Genomic DNA, 11,304 nt, shown 5'->3' with positions numbered 1-11,304 from the left:
TTAATTCACATTTGTCACCATATTCATCTTGATTGAAGATTTGTTTTCATATCAACGGTTTAGCTGCAAGTAATGTCATTAAAAAGAAACCCTTAACGGAAACCTAGTAACAAATAGGGGTTGCAATCCCGTCATTTTAAATCGTATATGAATCTTGTCTTATATGAATCAGATTGAAAAATTTTAAATCTAAACATAACCTATTTATTAAACAGATCAAAGTTTGAAACTTGAATGTATCATGTTTAATATACATGTAGAGTTGACAATACTTGATCGTTTAACCTATTTTACTTGATTCAAGCTATTGTAAATTGAGTTAGATTAATTGTTTAGTAAAATAGTCAGGTTTGGATCTAGTTTTTTGTTTTATTTAATAAACAAAAATGATTCGGATAGATAGATTTGATCTATCTTGTATCCGACCTGACTCATGTCTGATCTAATCTAACCCAATTACCACACCTATAAATAAATAATTCGACCCGGCCTACTTAACTTATTTAATAAACATCTCATATCGATTAATTTGTATAACATGTATGTCCTGCTTAACTTCCATATACTTATACAACATGTTTACATAAAACATTCATTAACCATTTGTTTATACTATATTCAGACCGATTGTGATCTAAAGACCGAAATAGCAAGAGAAGTGCAGGCTGAAACATTAAGAATATAGGTTGAATGAATGTGCTGTAATGTCAAGGGAGTGAGAGTTATCAGCTCATGATGAGGCCTTAATGAAGTAAAATCTAAAGATGGTAGGCACACCTAGCTTTCCATTATTCATAACATAGAAGGAGTCGGAGCAAGGTCGGAGGAACCACTACCGAGCACCCTACCGATTTTGACGAGTCAGTACAAACGGTGTCGGATCTATATCGACAAAGTCAACTGTACTGTGGAAGAGAGAAAAAGAGAGAGAGAAGGGGGAGAGATTCTCTCTTTTATTTTTCTCTCTATAAAGTTTCTCTCTTTTGATTTATGGCCAGACAAGTTAATTCATCGAGATTGATCTTGCTATTGACATATACAGTACATTCTTGTGAATCTTCTTGTGAATTGCTCAAGCCCAACTTTATAGCTATAGATCCACTCGAAGCTTGCCTAGCCCGTATGTTTAGAACAAGCCCAATCAGAGCTTCTCTAAGTCTTTTAGCCTGGGACTTTGTAATAGGCCCACTTGGAATGTGCAAAAGATCACTTGATATACTTGACTCAGCTTGTTCCTCTTGATGAGTTGCATCATTGCTCCTCTATAAAAAAACCCTCAAAGGGGAGGGGTTGGTATCAGGTAGAGTTGGAGAGACAAGGAGAGCTTATTGTAATCAGTTGGTGGTTATTCAATAAAGTCTCTTCTCTTGTATTTCTCCTTCTTCTTCGTGGTATTTTCTGATGTCGGGCTTCGCTGCATTATTGTTGTTAGGCGTGACCTAAGTCATAGAGACTAGGTTCCTATGCCAGGAAGGCTGATCGATTCTCTTTGGTAGACCAAGCCGCACGTTGTTAGGATTCACTCTGAGATCCCTTCGTACGTGACACTTGGTATCAGAGCCATACCAGAAACGAAGGAGACGACCTCTACGGTAACTTCCATGGTGGGAATGGTGGACGCATCATCCTCGACCGTGGATCCCAATCCAGCCTCAGGAGGAGGTACGGCGGTGGATGGAGCACATCCAGTTAATGATTTCCTGCATGCGTTACGCATTGCATCTCCAATTTTCTCCGCCGACAATCGATTACGGAGGTGCGAGGCCCAAATAACTGAGGTTGAAGGACGGATGGAGGACCTTGAGGGTAGGGACGCAACCCTCCGAGGTGAGATCACCGCTTAGCTGAACTAGATTTCCTTCGATATGGAGCGGCGCTATAAGGAAGTGCTGCAGCATAACGAGGAGTTGGAGATCATGGTGAATGCTCTCCAAAATCAGGTGGTTGACCTTTTAAAGGAGAGTACCACCACAGGCGTATCCTCTTCTCCATTGACAATGGAGGTCGCAAGAGAGGCTACGCGCCTCCTGCACAAGCTTGATGTTCCCAAGCCAAAGGAATTCTACAGACGATGGTCCGCAAAGGAGATGGATAACTTTCTTTTCGCCGTGGAACAATACCTGCAGGTTACCGGTGTGAGGAAAGAAGCCATGAAGGTGAGCACGGCGGCCATGTTCTTGAGGGACGTGGCGATGTTTTGGTGGCGACGTCGGGCTGACGATGTGAACCGAGGGGTTGTTCCAATCACTACTTGGGCACGGTTACAAACTGAACTTCGGAAGCAATTCTTCCCCGCATTCGCTAAGGATGATCTCCACTGCAGAAATGAGGGGCCAGAGGGCGTTAAGATCCGGGGAATTATGATTAGGCCCTCTACGTCCCTTACTGCTAGTCTTGTTGGGACTGCGGAAATGAGAGGACTCGTCAAAAAACACTTCATTTTTGGGGGGGTGTCATGTCAAAACAAAATAGTGTAATAGCTGTACCTACCGTTTTTTTCTTGGGGTCAATATCAGCAATGCAGTTCATCCAACGATAAACCTAATTTCTTGAAGTATTTCCCATACAATCGGTTCTTTTTCCCGAATTTGACTCACGCCCTTTTTTTGAGACCTCGAAAAATAATGAAATGGACAAATTCCTTTTCTTGCTTGATTGCTTGCCGGGAATGACTGACCGAAGAAAAGGAAGGGGAGAGACGAGTGGTACTAAGGAGGCACCAGAAGAATCAAATGAAGCAAGAGTCCCGGAGCATTGGCTCGAGTACAGCGACTCACGCAAAAGGGTGATGTGCGTGAGTATGTGCGAGAGTTCAGAGAATTGTTGTTGGAGGTACTAGACCTTAGCAACGAAGATTCTCTCTTCACCTTCCTTGACGGGCTCAAACCATGGGCCAAGATGGAATTGCAGCGAAGAGGAGTCCAGAGTTTGAACAAGGCGATAGCTCAAGCGGAGGCTCTCATCGAGTTCAAGACTCAACCTACAGCTCCCAAAGCCCAAGCATCGAAACTGGGCAAAGGTGGGAGAGCGAAATCAGGTCACAAGGGAGGTGCAAAAGGCTCAAATCCGGGCTCCTCAAGTGGAGGGGCTTCCCAAGCAAAGGGTAAAAGGGTGGCGCAAGGTTCCAGCACGATCTCATGCTATATTTGCAATGGACAGCACAAGGTGAAGGACTATCCATTGAGAGGCAAGATAGCATCTATGGTGGTGGAGGAGAAGCAAGAGACCGACCAAAGGATGGGCTCACTCAGTCTCAATGCCCTGAAGGCCAAGGGGCCATGAGGCTTGCTCTATGCACCTATTAGCATTGGTGGTCACATCTTCCAGGCACTCATTGATACGGGTGCCACTGACTTCTTCGTGAACTTAGCTACAGCGAAGAGGCTCAATCTAAAGATTGAACATGGTGAACACACATTCAAGACGGTCAAGTCCGTAGAGATAGCTACAAGCGGAACGTCGAAGGATGTTGAGATCCAATTCGGCGCATGGACCGGACGGGTGATAGCAGTGGTTTCCCCGATCGATGACTACGAGGTGGTCATCGGTATGTCTTTGCTTACCCAGCTACAATTCATGGTAAAGCCAGATTCAGATGTGGTGGTAGTCTTAATTTTGAGAGGAGCTTGCGTAGTTCCAGGGAAGCGAATTAAAGGGACTCTTGCAGCGAGTCCTATCGGCAATGCAACTTGCTAAGGGGCTGAGTGTTAGATGTATGCCCTAGAAGCCAATTTGGCTGACACATTGTTGATTCTAGGGACATAATTTTGTACTTGACTATTTATTATTGAATAAATAAAAGGCATCTTTTCATTCATATTATTTATGTGTCTATGAATCGTCCAAGGAATTAATAAGATGATGATACATATTCTCAAGAGTTGAGAATTTAAGGCATGTATCATTGGTGATTAATTTCTAAATGCTCCTGATCAATGGATCATCACAAGGACGGTGATCGATCCGATCAGTGCACAGATCACTTTTCTTCTGGATGGACGAGACTTGAGTCCACAGTGTAGGGACACTGAAGTGATAGTGCAGGTGCTTGTTAGAGAACAAGGGTACTGAGCGTGACCAAGACAAGAAGTCACTTGGATGTCTATCCACTCGTCAGTGACTTGCTTGATGTTGCAGTAGTGTGACTGGTCCTTTGACCTGTGGTGCTTCGGCTACTCACAGTGAGGTTATTGTAGTTTGACTGCACACATACATGGTCTCTAGCCATATGGGTCCATGCAGTGTAGATTGGCTGCAGTAAGTTCACTGTAGGAGTAAGGTATGCACCTATAAGGAATCTATCGACCTTGATAGAAGAGGAGTGATCCTATGTGATTTGTTAGACTGAGTTCTAAGACCTTGGCCAGGGCAGTAATATAAAGTGGAAAAAGAGTTTTCCATTAGCGAACTCAAGTCGAATAAATCTTGACATATGACAGACGATGGGGTTTGACGAGTTGTCCATGACCTCCGCCCTGTAGGGATCCACGATAGTAGGACTGTATCACACGTTAACTGCACCTAGAGGTTCATCATTCCATTCTGCTGGGTAGCCACTACATGCTGCTAGGTGTCACTGGTGGATGGTGGGACTCATAGGGATTATCTTGATGATCGATAAACCCTAATGAGTTGAGTTGGAATCGTTCCAACCCATTGAAAGGAGTTTTCAATGATATTGAGATAGAGATCACAATATATCTCACTACCAGTCAGAATAGAACCTATGGGGTCACACACACTAGAAGTATTGACCGATCCGATGGTTGAAATCGTGATTAAGAATCACAAGTAATCAATTTGATTGATAAGAAGTTGAAGAAGGAACAAAGGAAATTAATTAATTGGACTTGAAACAAGAGTCCTACTTCGAGTAGGATACCTAGAGTCCTAATTGGATTAGGACTGGAAATCCTAGTTGGAGTAGGACTGGGATTCCTACTTGGAATAGGATTCCTACAATCCTAATGAGATTAGGAATTTTGAATTAAAATTGGATTCCTACTTGGAGTAGGATTCCTAGAAATCCTAATTGGATTAGGACTTTGAATTCAAATAGAGTCCTAATTGGATTAGGACTAAAATTAAATACATCCTAATTGGATTAGGATTCCTTAAGTCTAAATTAATTATTAATCTAATGAATCAACATGACTCCTAATTGGATTAGGATTGAAGAGTTCAATTGAGTCATGGTTCATTCAAGTCCTAATTAGATTAGGACTAGCCTAGATTGGATCCAAATTGGTTCACCCTTGGGCTAAGCCTAATTGGATTAAGGCTAAACCACATTAGGGCCTCCCAATCCTCATTAGATGAGGATTAGGGCAACATGAGAGGGAGGGGCTCACGCCCCTCCTCCTTGGATCTCTTGGTGCGGCAACAAGAGGGGCCGGCGCCCCTCTTGGTAATACATCAAGGGCTCCTAACTTGTAGGAGCCCTAGATGTTATAAAAGGAGGACTCTTGGGGGCTGACCTAATGAAAATAGGAATCCCCCTCCTCTCCATCACGTGGCCACCCTCTCCCTCCCTTGGTTCAGCCGCCAGCAAGAAGAAGGGAAAAAGAAGCCATGGCGCCCTCCTCTTCCTCCTTTCCTCCTTCCAACGCAGGGAAAAGAAAGTAGGCTGCAGGGGCCTTGCTTCTTCCTCTTCTTCTTCCTTCTTCTTCCTCCTCTCAAGTACATTCATGAGTTGAAAGAAAGAGAGGAGATCAGCCATCAAAAGTTATCTCTGCAAGGGAGCTAGCACCCCGGTGAGATAGAAAGCTTGGATCGGATCCTGCTTCGTGTGGATACCCGTAGAGGCCGGACGTTTGAACGGCTTCAAGCGAACCCTCTTCCAAAAACCACGAATTCAGATTTGCGGTGATCATCTACCCGCGCAAGGTGAAGATCTGATCTTCCTAATAGTTTTAAAAGTTTTAATTCTTACCTAATTACGAAAGGTCTCGAAACAACGTTCATGCGATGAACGTAGATCCCGTGCATGCCGATTCCGCTGCCATCTGAAAAATTTTTGAAATATCAGCGGCGTGGGCGGGTTTCCAACAGTGGTATCAGAGCCTAGGCTTCGTAGATTAAGGTAAGAATTAAATATCTAAAGGCTTATTAGATCTGAAAATTGAATGATCATGCATGCTGAAAAATTCTGCATGCAGATTTTTCAGGGGTGCTGATTTTTGCATGCTGATTTTTATGTGATAAAAAGATGATTCTAATTATATTGTTAATGGGATTACAAAGTTTAGAATCATGATTAGCATGATCAGCGACCTATGTCATGATATAATCAGTTAGTTTTCAGATCTGAAAATTATAATTGTTGCATACGGTGATGATCATAGGATTCAAACCCTTTTGATATCAAATGTAATGACCTGCGATGTGATCTGTGATGTCATGTAATTTTTTAGATGCTTGCATGCATCTTATTTGATGTTTTGAGAGGCCTGCGTGCCTCCTGAAAGGGGATGTAATTTATTTTTATTTTTATTTTACATCTGGTTGTATTTCTGTGATGTGATGTACATCAACGATCAAGCTGAAGCAAAGGCATGAGATGAAAGGTGATCTAAGCGGTTGATGGCGATGGGATCAAGAGTTGATCAAGGATCAAATCAAGGAGGCTTGGAACCAATTCAAGAGTTGAAGACCACTTGATCGATTGATGTGCATGTGCTTGTAATACGACCTAATTAGAATCCATGATCATCACCTATTTAAAGTTTAGCTTTAATTTGATGCTGCGATTATAACTGCCTGTGATGTGCCGTTTACATGTGATGTGAATGCGAGTCGGGTAGATAGGTTTACATATGATGTAGCAAACCCAATTGAGACCTAAATCAAAACCTCCTCAATCAAGTCGAGAGTGAACCGACATGAGCAAGTCATATTAGATTAATTGATCTAATTGGTGTCTAGGAAAGCATGAAAGGTGGTTACTTAATTAGGACCTTACTCTCTGAGTAAGGGGAGCCTCCCACCTGCTTACCTGGCCAATTGTTCGATTACCTCTTATGAAGGGCTCAAGTTGCAAACACTAAGACCTGATTAACCAATATTAAGTCAATAGGTCTTCCACTGTAGTAGAGTTGCTAAGGCCTTTCTGATGTTGATTTGTCTCGGCTGGACACAATGGTCAAGTTGCATCGGGGGGCTGGACCTCTCTATAGACATGAGATGTTGTAGGGTAAAGGTGGGGTTGGGCACCAATAACTGTTAGGTGAGGACCCAATGACGACTTTATTCCTACGGTTATACGGTGGGTCTGACTTAACTAAGAAATGGGACCAATAACTGTTAGGTGAGGTTTTCATGGCTTAGAGACCAAGTTACACTGCTACATGCTTGAGAAGCATTGTACAAGAGTTGTACACTCATCCATCTATGTGTCACCAATAACTGTTAGGTGAGGTGGCATGTAAATCGGTGGGACCGCAGTACCCACTAGAAACCCTAGTCGTGTGGGATTTCCGTTTCCCTACCAGGGGAGTGTGAGGGATTCGAGAAAATAGTAGGAGTTACATTTGTTCTAAAAGACCTTAGAACAAATTAGGATCAAGTACAAAAGTCTAACTAGAATCTTTACTCTCTGAGGATTATAAAGTCAGCTTCTAGACTCTTAACTCATATCCTATAGAACAACCGTTTGACCAAACCCAATTATAAAGATTGGCTCAGCAAATTTCAAAAATAGTTTTGAATTGTGAGAAATTTGGGTATATGCTAGACCATGTTACCAATCCGTCCGATCACTGATCAGCGTAAGACGCTTGTTAAGTGGACGAACAATAACAATAAAGTTAGGTGCTGCACAAAGGCATCCATGTCCAATGCATTACAATGCCAGCATGAGAACATAAAGATTGCCAGGGACATATTAAATCACCTGCAAAAGTTGTATGGTGATCAGAGTCACGCAGCTCGGTTTGAAGTGTCCAAGAGGCTCTTCAAAGCCAAGATGAACGATGGGCAGTCTGTCCATGATCATGGTTTGACCATGATAAAGGACTTAGAGAAGCTTGAGAAGCTTGGCATGACCATGCACAAGGAATTGCAAACGGATTTGATCTCGCAATCCCTTCCAGCTTCATATGAATAGTTTATAGTAAACTACCATATGAACAAGGTTGTATGCACTAAAATAGAATTGTTAAATAAATTGGTAACTACCTTAGGAACCTTGAAGAAGTTCAAGGGGCATCGTTTTCGCTGTCAAGTTGGTTTCTACTTTCAAGAGAGAGTCTATTTGGAAGAAGAAGAAGCCTGCGAAGAAGCAGAAGACTAAGAAAACACCAAGTAAGGAAGTTCCAAGAAAAAAGCCAATTGCAAGGAAAAGTGTTTCCATTGCATCATGGACGGCCATTGGAAGAGGAACTGTCCTACATACATGGGAAGCATAAAGTACATGAAGGGTGACAGACCTTCAGAAGGTTTTTCAGATATGCTCAGGATACTTAGGGACTGTGACCTATTGCTAGCAGAAATTTGATTTCTGTATTTTATTTAGCATAGAAAGATTTTTATTTATTTGAAAAATTAAATTGATTTAACATGGTTTTAAGATTGACAGTCTCTATCACATACATATGGATGTATCTGTGAATATATCTGAGCAAACAGTGAATACCATAGGATCTAATAGATCCAAAAATGAGATAGATCTAAAGTATTTAAGGCACCTCAGGCTTGGCCATATAGGAGAAGACAGAATAAACAAATTGGAGAAACATGAGCTTTTGGGCTCATTGACTTTCGAGTCATATTTGATTTGTGAATTCTGCCTTCAAGGAAAGATGGCCAAATTATCCTTTGTAGGACACAGGGAGGTCCACTGAAATACTTACCCTAGTACACACTGATGTGTGTGGCCCATTCGATGTGCAGGCTAGGGGTTGTAATTTTTTACTTCATTTTACCGATGATTATTTATGGTATGGATATGTGTATGAGACACAAATATGAAACTTTTGAAAGGTTCAAAGAGTTTAAATATGAAGTAGAAAAACATATAGAAAAACTCACTAAGGTTCTTCGATCAGATCGAAGAGGTAAATACCTTAGTTGAGAGTTCCGTGATTATCTCAAGGAGAATGGTATAGTTTTATAATGGACTCCTCCTGGTACACCTCAGTTCAACAGAGTGTCGGGGAGGAGGAATCGGACTCTATTGGATATGGTCCGATCCATGATGAGCTTCACTGATTTACCCTTGTCTCTTTAGATAGATGCCCTATTTTCAGCGATTTATTTATTGAATAGAGTTCCCTCTAAATCCGTTCCTACCACACCGTATGAGATATGGCATGGTAAGAAACCAAGTCTGGGTCATCTCAAGATTTGGGGATGTCCGGCCCACGTCAAGAGACTACAGGCGGACAAGCTAGAGGCTAGGATCATAAGTGCTCGTTTTATATGATATCCTAAAGAGTCATTAGGATACAATTTTTACGTCTCAGAGGATCACAATGTGTTTGTGACCCGTCATGCCATCTTCTTGGAAAAACAGTTTATCCTTGATAGAGGCAGTGGGAGGAAAATTGAGCTTGAAGAGAAAGTCTCTGAAAAGCAACGAGTCATGGATCCTATCGAACCCATTAATACAGAGCCAGTACACGATGTCCCTCAACCACCTCGCAGATCAAGTAGGGTCTCCCATCCTCCCGATAGATATTTAGGTATACTAGAAGAGGATACCGAGGAAATGTTCCTAGTGGGAGATAGGGATCACATACAGGATCCCAAAACCTACAACGAGGCGATATCTGATATCGATTCCGAGAAATGTCTGGAAGCTATGAAGTCAGAGTTAGACTCCATGCATTCCAACCAAGTCTGGACCTTAGTAAACCCACCAGAAGGTATTGTACCTATTGGATGCAAATGGATCTACAAAAGGAAGATAGGTTCGGATGGAGAGGTAGAGACCTATAAGGCAAGGCTTGTGGCGAAAGGGTATAGTCAGCGCGAAGGCATTGACTATCAGGAGACCTTTTCACCTGTAGCCATGCTAAAATCCATCCGAACATTGCTTGCCATTGCAGCATTTCATGATTATGAAATCTGGCAGATGGATGTGAAAACTGCTTTCCTGAATGGATATCTTGATGAAGATATCTATATGGAACAGCCTTTAGGTTTCACTTCCAGTGATGGAGATCACAAGGTCTGCAAGCTGCAAAGGTCCATCTATGGACTAAAACAAGCATCTCGGAGTTGGAACACTCGGTTCGATGACGCAATCAAAACGTTTGATTTCATCGAAAACAAAGAGGAACCGTGTGTTTACAAAAAGGTTAGTGGGAGTTCTGTCGTTTTTCTCGTGTTGTACGTAGATGACATTCTCCTGATTGGGAATGATATTCCCATGCTAACCTCGGTCAAGGTCTGGTTGTCAAAAGAATTCTCCATGAAAGACCTTGGGGAAGCATCCTATATTTTGGGAATAAAGGTCTATAGAGATAGATCTAAAAGGATGCTTGGCCTTTCACAGAAAATGTACATAGAGGAGGTGCTGAAGAGGTTCAGTATGGAAAACTCCAAGAGGGGTCTCTTACCCCTAAGACATGGAATTCATCTCTCCAAGAAGATGTGCCCCAACACATCTGAAGAGATTCAACGCATGAGCAAGATTCCCTATGCATCGGCAATAGGAAGCCTCATGTATGCCATGCTGTGTACACGACCTGATATAGCTCTTACTGTGAGTGTCACAAGCAGATATCAGTGGGATCCAGGCAAGAAGCACTGGATAGCTGTGAAGAACAGTCTTAAGTACTTGAGAAGAACTAAGGACATGTTCTTGGTCTTTGGGAGAAGATCAGAGTTGAAGGTAGAAGGATGCACACATATTGATGATAGAAAGTCTACATCAGAATATGTGCAATTGTGGTTCAGTAAATTGGAAGAGTTCCAAACAACCGATCATTATAGATTCTACCTTAGAAGCTGAATGTTAAGTCGTATCTAAGGGTGCAGTGGAAACCTTCTGATTAAAAGTTAATTGCAGAGTTAGGTGTAATGTCATTAGATGCCATAACACTTTACTGCGATAACATTGGCACCATAGCACTAGCTATGGAGCCATGGTCTCATCAGAAGTCCAAGCACATAGAGCGGCGCTTCCATTTCATACGCGACTATGATGTAGAGGTGCAGAGAGTAGACTCCGCGGATAACGTGGCAGACCCATTCACTAAGCAGCTGAGTCAGCAAAAGACTGAAGCCCACCTTGAGAAGATGGGCCTAAGATATATGACCAATTGGCTTTAGTGCAAGTGGGAGATTGTTAGATGTATGCCC

This window comes from Phoenix dactylifera, chromosome 18 (assembly GCF_051530095.1).
Source record: "Phoenix dactylifera cultivar Ajwa chromosome 18, Ajwa_hap1_PhDact_Kaust_v1.1, whole genome shotgun sequence".
NCBI classification, from domain to species: Eukaryota; Viridiplantae; Streptophyta; class Magnoliopsida; order Arecales; family Arecaceae; genus Phoenix; species Phoenix dactylifera.
The sequence above is the reverse complement of the archived record's forward strand: the minus strand, read 5'-3'. Positions refer to the sequence as shown.